At 44.7% G+C, this 8086-nt stretch overlaps 1 non-coding gene across 1 annotated transcript; it reads left to right on the top strand.

The window, feature by feature from the left end:
- Positions 1–4925: 4925 nt before the first annotated feature.
- On the top strand, positions 4926–5000 carry Trnas-uga (transfer RNA serine (anticodon UGA)). The gene has a single exon. It is a non-coding gene; the product is annotated as a tRNA-Ser (tRNA).
- The last annotated feature ends 3086 nt before the right edge of the window (positions 5001–8086 follow it).

The following is an 8086-nucleotide window of genomic DNA, read 5'->3' as shown; positions in this document are numbered from 1 at the left end:
TCTTCATGCCTGGTGTAACGATATGCCAGTGAATGGTTTCCCAGCTCATAATATTGCGCTGATGTCTGAAGCACTTTGCATGGTGTTCAAAAAGCAATTTCCCTTGAGCACTGAAATTATATCACTTGTGCACATTTTCTTTTTTTTTTTTCCACAAGTGCGTAGACACAGTGGTGTTCCTAATTCAGAACATAAACCCGATGTAACACAGTTGGTACTGACGGCAAACTGCGACAGGCCGGCTGCGGCCTCGCTCTTCCCTCCCCCGCTCCCTTCCACCCCGCGACGCCAGCACCACTCATCGCGGCGCTAGGAGCGCTGGCCAGGCCTGGTCTCAGTGGTGCCGGCTCACTTTTCTTGAAGTGTATAGCGTTCAATCGATATCTTTCTTCAGTTTAATGCGAAAATTACTTCTTAATGTGCTGTTACGGTTTTCTCTGTTTTACAAAGAATAAGGAGGTTGTACAGAGTTTCAGGGAGAACATAAGGGAACAATTGACAGGAATGGGGGAAAGATATACAGTAGAAGAAGAATGGGTAGCTCTGAGGAATGAAATAGTGAAGGCAGCAGAGGATCAAGTAGGTAGAAAACCAGGGCTAGTACAAATCCTTGGGTAACAGAAGAAATATTGAATACAATTGATGGAAGGAGAAAATACAAAAATGCAGTAAGTGAAGCAGGCAAAAAGGAATACAAACGTCTCAAAAATGAGATCGACAGGAAGTGCAAAATGGCTGAGCAAGGATGGCTAGAGGACAAATGTAAGGATGTAGAGGCTTGTCTCACGAGGGTAAGATAGATATGCCTACAGGAAAATTAAAGAGACCTTTGGAGAAAAGAGAACCACTTGCATGAATATCAAGAGCTCAGATGGAAACCCAGTTCTAAGCAAAGAAGGGAAAGCAGAAAGGTGGAAGGAGTATATAGAGGATCTATACAGGGGCGATGTTCTTGAGGACATTATTATGGAAATGGAAAAGGATGAAGATGAAATGGGAGATATGATACTGCCTGAAGAGTTAGACAAAGCACTGGAAGACCTGAGTCGAAACAAGACCCCGGGAGTAGACAACATTCCATTAGAACTACTGACAGCCTTGGGAGAGCCAGTCCTCACAAAACTGTACCATCTGGTGAGCAAGATGTATGAGACAGGCGAAATAACCTCAGACTTCAAGAAGAATGTAATAATTCCAGTCCCAAAGAAAGCAGTTGTTGACAGATGTGAAAATTACCGTACTATCAGTTTAATAAGTCACGGCTGCAAATTACTAACGCGAATTCTTTATAGACGAATGGAAAAACTGGTAGAAGCCGACCTCGAGGAAGATCAGTTTGGATTCTGTAGAAATGTTGGAACACGTGAGGCAATTATGACCCTACGAATAATCTTAGAAGAAAGATTAAGGAAAGGCAAACCTACGTTTCTAGCATTTGTAGACCTAGAGAAAGCTTTTGACAATGTTGACTGGAATACTCTCTTTCGAGTTCTAAAGGTGGCAGGGGTAAAAAAAATGGAGTGAAAGACTATTAACAATTTGTGCAGAAAGCAGATGGCAGTTATAAGGGTCGAGGGACATGAAAGGGAAGCAGTGGTTGGGAAGGGAGTGAGACAGGGTTGTAGCCTCTCCCCGATGTTATTCAATCTTTATATTGCCCAAGCAGTAAAGGAAACAAAAGAAAAATTTGGAGTGGGTATTAAAATCCAGGGAGAAGAAATAAAAACTTTGAGGTTCGCCGATGAAATTGTAATTCTGTCAGAGACAGCAAAGGACTTGGAAGAGCAGTTGAACGGAATGGACAGTGTCTTGAAAGGAGGATATAAGATGATCAACAAAAGCAAAACGAGGATATTGGAATGTAGTCGAATTAAGTCGGGTGATGCTGCAGGAATTAGATTAGGAAATAAGACGCTTAAATTAGTGAAGGAGTTTTGCTATTTGGGGAGCAAAATAACTGATGATAGTCGGAGTAGAGAGGATATAAAATGTAGACTGGCAATGGGAAGGAAAGCGTTTCTGAAGAAGAAAAGTTTGTTAACATCTAGTATAGATTTAAATGTCAGGAAGTCATTACTGAAAGTATTTGTATGGAGTGTAGCCACGTATGGAAGTGACACATGGACGATAAATAGTTTAGACAAGAAGAGAATAGAAGCTTCCGAAATGTGGTGCTAGAGAAGATTGCTGAAGATTAGATGGGTAGATCAGATAACTAATGAGGATGTATTGAATAGAATTGGGGAGAAGAGAAATTTGGTGCACAACTTGACAAGAAGAAGGGACCGGTCAGTAGGACATATTAGGAGGCATCAGGGGATCACCAATTAAGTATTGGAGGGTACAAATCGTAGAGGGAGACCAATAGATGAATACACTAAGCAGATTCAGAAGGATGTAGGTTGAAGTAGGTACTGGAAGGTGAAGAAGCTTGCACAGGATAGAGTAGCATGCAGAGCTGCATCAAACCAGTCTCAGGACTGAAGACCACAACAACAACAACAACAACGACGACGACGACAACGAAAAAATAGGAGAAATTTTCTGAAACATAGTTTTGAACATGGACTCTTAACATATATTAGAGGTTTCAATGACTTTGCAGCACGAGACGCTGGTTGGAACCACCAGCACGGCAGCTCAGCGTGTTCGGTCAGAGGGTTAGCCGCCCACTGTAATAGAAAACTGAGTTAACGGAACGACGATGAAGTTCAACAAGCGTGATGGGACGTCCGCCCCAACACATAGAACGAACAATCACGAACAAAATGAGATAGAAAGAACTACCTTGCATGATGAGGGCCGTACAGTGTGCAGATCGACAGGAAGTGTTCCGTGGGTGAGGGCGCGCCTATTTGGTAGAGAACTGCACAGCCGCGCCTCCGTACGGCTCTGGCAGGTCTTGCGCTTGTCCCAGAGCAAGGAAGGCTGTCTCAGCCCCAAGTAGTGGAGCGCTCTGCTAGTTTGGAGACAGGTTTCCGTGCCAGCGGCGACGTATGTTGTGCCAGGAGGTCCAGAAAACTTCAGGTGTCGGTGGGGTTCTTTTCCATTATTCCAGAGAATGGAGACAGCAAGTTTGCAGTATTGCAAGAATTGCAAGCGTGACGCGATTTCTGAAAAGTGACTTTCTGCAGCATTGTTATTTTGAGCCACTGAAATTATCTTTCTAGTAGTGAATTTTCATGAGAATCTTTTCGTACCTCCACAGGTCTGATGGTGTCATGTGCATCGGTAGCAAATTACTCTGAATGTATAAGTTTTATGTTTTTAACCGGAGAACTAGTATTTTCTTAACAGAAACGTATGGTTATGGGTTTCTAAGATTAGGGTGCTCTTAGGCAGCATCTTGTGGGCTCTTTTCGTGTACTTTAATATGTTTTTTCCATGCTACTTGCAGATCATTTTTAAAAAAATCAAATACTACAGAGCTGTGATTAAGACACGGCTTTAGAAAGCATCGCTCCTCCGAAAACTCGCCCTTTTTTCACATGATATCTTGCGAACCATGGATGAAGGGTATCAGACGGATGCCATATTCCTTGACTTTCGGAAAACGTTTGACTCGGTGCCCCACTGCAGACTCCTAGCTAAGGTACGTGCATACGAGATTGGTTCCCAAGTATGTAAGTGGCTCGAAGACTTCTTAAGTAATAGAAGCCAGTACGTTGTCCTCGATGGTGAGTGTTCATCGGAGGTGAGGGTATCACCTGGAGTGCTCCAGGGAAGTGTGGTAGGTCCGCTGTTGTTTTCTATCTACATAAATGATCTTTTGGATAGTGTGGATAGCAATGTGCGGCTGTTTGCGGATGATGCTGTGGTATACGGGAAGGTGTCGTCGTTGAGTGGCTGTAGGAGGATACAAGATGACTTGGACAGGATTTGTGATTGGTGTAAAGAATGGCAGCTAACTCTAAATACAGATAAATGTAAATTAATGCAAATGCATAGCAAAAAGAATCCCGTAATGTTTGAATACTGCATTAGTAGTTTAGCGCTTGACACAGTCACGTCGATTAAATATTTGGGCGTAACATTGCAGAGCGATATGAAGTGGGACAAGCATGTAATGGCAGTTGTAGGGAAGGCGGGTAATCTTCTTCGGTTCATTGGTAGAATTTTGGGAAGATGTGGTTCATCTGTAAAGGAGACCGCTTATAAAACACTAATACGACCTATTCTTGAGTACTGCTCGAGCGTTTGGGATCCCTATCAGGTCGGATTATCAATAGTGCAATTTATAAAGAATGTTTTGTGAGTAGAATAAAATTTCCAATGGTAAACTTAACTGCTTTTTTGACGTTATTTTATCAGCTAACTTAAAAATAGGAAAGCCTTGAACCCCTTCCACTAAATTTAGTTAGTATTAAGATTCGTTTACAGGGAGTGCAGTGGAGCTGACGCTGAAATCATTAAGTATTTGGTTATATCATCGCTAGTCTCTTCTGAACTCTACATGTCATGTGTGGCCTGGCGTCTCCTTACCAGCAACAGGTCCCAGGTTCCAACTAGTCAATTCCCTAAAAAACACGCTCAGAGCGTCGTTGCGCGGAAGAGGTAGGGAGACACGATATAGAACAACAGACACCACGCAGGATGTTAAGAGTTATCATTTGTGAAAATACTTTACTAACGTTTGAGAGACTTTTCCGGATTTTCTGAACAATCACGGTCGATTAACAATCAATACGGCTTTAAAAGTTATCGTTAATATGGAGAATGATGAGGAAATTGCTGCTAGTGCTGCAGATAGACATCATAGATACTGAAACTTCCTGGCAGATTAAAACTGTCTGCCGGGCCGAGACTCGAACTCGGGACCTTTGCCTTTCGCGGGCAAGTGCTTCGCAGGAGAGCTTCTGTTAAGTTTGGAAGGAAGGAGACGAGGTACTGGCAGAAGAAAAGCTGTGAGGACGGGGCGTGAGTCGTGCTTGGGTAGCTCAGTTGGTAGAGCACTTGCCCGTGAAAGGCAAAGGTCCCGAGTTCGAGTCTCGGTCCGGCACACAGTTTTAACCTGCCAAGAAGTTTCTTATCAGCGCACACTCCGCTGCAGAGTGAAAATCTCATTCTGGAATCATAGATACTGTTCTACCGGTAGCTATGTTATCTCTTTGGGGTGATTCTGTCGACACAACGTCCCTACTCTTCATAAAATACCGTTATTTACTGGTATGTAACACAATAGCCGCCAGTCCAACAACACATCTGGCGGCCACACGAGCTTACAAACTTGGTCAAAGCTACAGGGGTTCCATGTTACAAGAATTTGGACGATCTTAAAAACTGTTTCCGTTAGAGGATGAATTGTTGGAAGAAGCGCATAAAGTCCGCCTAACACGATTTTGAAGCTGAAGCCATTACGTTTACGTGCTGAGAAATAGGATTGTCGCTGAGAAGGCTCCTCCCCGCCGCCTTTGCGTCTGTACGCTCTGGTGGCTGCAACGGCTGGCGTTCGGAGGGGAGCGCTGACGCGGGCTCCGCCGGTGCAAGTTGGAAGGGACGTGAGGGCCCGCCCTCAAAAGCCGCACCACGGCCCGCCGGAAGTTTTGCCGGCGTGCGGCGACAATGGCCATTGTGTCCGCCACAGGGCTGACGAGCGGCTGATACACGTGCTGCTCCTCTTGCGCGGAGACGAGGGAAGTTTTGTTTTCGTGGCCAGATTCTTGAGCAGTTCGGGGCTCTCGCTGAAGACTTAAACACCGACCAATTCATAAAGTCTGACAAATTAGCTTGCGCCACGTTTCCCGCTACGGCTTTACTAACTGTACTGTTCTTCTCACGAGAAGTTGCTCTTCTTCGTATCCGCCTCTAAGACGCGTTTCCCTTCTGCCCCCCCCCCCTCCCCCCCCGCATCCCACGTACGTCTTTAACCTCATGTCATAACACACTCGGTGGCCTCTTGACAGCTTCTTACACACAAACGTCACGGGATATCCTGTCACACCTCCTTGTAATTGGAAGTTTTATGACTTAATGATGAGTCATAAATGCAAGTTAATGAAATGCTTTTACAGCCGGCTGCCGATCGGACACCATGAAATTAAACTGAAATAAACTTTATAGCAAATTTAATAGGATATGTTCTTAGCTGTATTTTCTTCTCGGTGGAAAACTATACCTGTCTTTCTGCTGCGATGGTCGTCTCGAATACAGCCGCCATAAAAGTTGCTAATTGTTGATCCTGTCGCCTAATAAAAGAAACTTGTATTTCGATGCGGTGAGACGAACTGTTTGTCAGACAAATAGACAGGCACTGTGTTTCACTTTATATTACCTCAAAATAAATCATATTCAGATAACTGTTACAACAGTAAGAGCGATAAAAACGTTCCCATACTCCATTCCTCAAGACGCACCGCAGGCTCCACTCTTTCTGCCGACTTAAAAGAAAGTGACAGTCACATCTCTCTGATCTAACAACATCTTTGCTTTTTGACCTTACGTATGCCTCTCTGGAAACATCTAGCAAGTGCTGTTACATCCTTTGCAGCAGTTCAACGTGCCATGGACTCCACAAGACGTTGGAAATCCCCTGCAGGAATGCTGAGCCGTGCCTCGTCTGTAGCCGTCTGTAATTGCTAAGGTGTTGCCTGTGCAGGATTTTGTGCACGAACTGACCTCTCGACTGTGTCCCGTATATGTTCAATGGGATTCGTGTCGTGCGATCTGGGTGGTAAAATCATTCGCCTGAACTGTCCAGAACCTTCCTAAAACCAATCGCGAACGGTTGTGCCCCAGTGACATGACACTTGAAGTCCGTAAATGGATGCAAATGGTCTCTAAGTGGCAGAACATAACCACTTCCAGTCACAGATCAGTTCAGATGCACCCGAGGTCTCCGTCCTTTCCATGTCAACACCGCCCACACCATTATGGAACCAACACCAGCGTCCATAGTTCCTTCTTGCAAAGCTGGGTCTGTCGCTTCATTGTGTCTGCGCCACAGATGAACCCTACCATCAGCTCTTAACAACTACAATCGGGACTCATCTTACGAGCCCACGATTTTCCAGTGTCCACCCGATACGGCGACGAGTCCAAGGCAGTCGCTGCAGGCATCGTGATCCTGTTACCGAAGACACTCGCGTCGGTCGTCTACTGCCTATTAACACCCATTAACGCCAAATTTTGCCACGCGCTCCTAACGGACACGTTTGTTGCACGTGCCGAATTGATTTCTGCGGCTATTTCACGCAGTGTTGCTTGTCTGTTAGCACTGATAGCTCTACACAAACGCTGCTGCTCTCCGTCGTTAAGTGGAGGCCGACGACCACTCCGTTGTCCGTGGTGACAGGTAATGCCTGAATATTGGTATTCTCAGTACAGTCTTGACACTGTCGATTTCGGAATACTGAATTCCGAAATGGATTGTACCGTGAGTTTAGCACTACCTTTCTGCATTCTGTTAAGTTCCCATCGAGCGGTCGTAACCACATCAGGCATATTTTCCCAGGAGTACATGCGAACAACTCCGCCAATTCGCTGCCGTTTAATACCCTGTGTTCATGAGTAGTAAGACAAAGTTCGACCCAGCGCATTTTGTTTGTGCGGGTCGCCTACATCAGGAGCAGGTATGCACTCAGGCACAACCCTATCGATCTCCTTTGATTGACAGGTCATTAACCTATTGTTCTCCTTTAATTGACAGTTCCTTAACCTACTGTTCTGCTAAAAGGATCCTTCCTTTTGATTTACAGGTCCTTAAACTCTTGTTCTCCCCCTCTCCCTCCCCCCACTCTCCAGGAAATCTCAATCTCATTCCCTCCCCCTCGCTGCTGCAGCTACACTTTCAGGTCTGAGTAACTGGAATAGCCCCTCTCACTCTTATCAATTTGATTGACTACTCAAATTGATCAATTGCTTAACCTTTCCACCTCTGGTATACCCTTCTCCCCTCCCACCCTCTCTCCCAGAAATTGGTGGGAAAGAGGTGTTTGGTCATTTGGAGAGAATTTGATTGCAGTGTATGGAATATTGTTTAAACAATTTAGACAATGTATAGAATACTGTTTAATTATTCATGGCAGTGTATGGAATATGGTTTATTTATTTAGTGAAAGAACTTTCCAGAAATCGAATACAGAGTATG

Source organism: Schistocerca serialis, chromosome 4 (genome assembly GCF_023864345.2).
Source record: "Schistocerca serialis cubense isolate TAMUIC-IGC-003099 chromosome 4, iqSchSeri2.2, whole genome shotgun sequence".
NCBI lineage: Eukaryota > Metazoa > Arthropoda > Insecta > Orthoptera > Acrididae > Schistocerca > Schistocerca serialis.
This window is presented reverse-complemented; position numbering and strand designations above follow the sequence as displayed.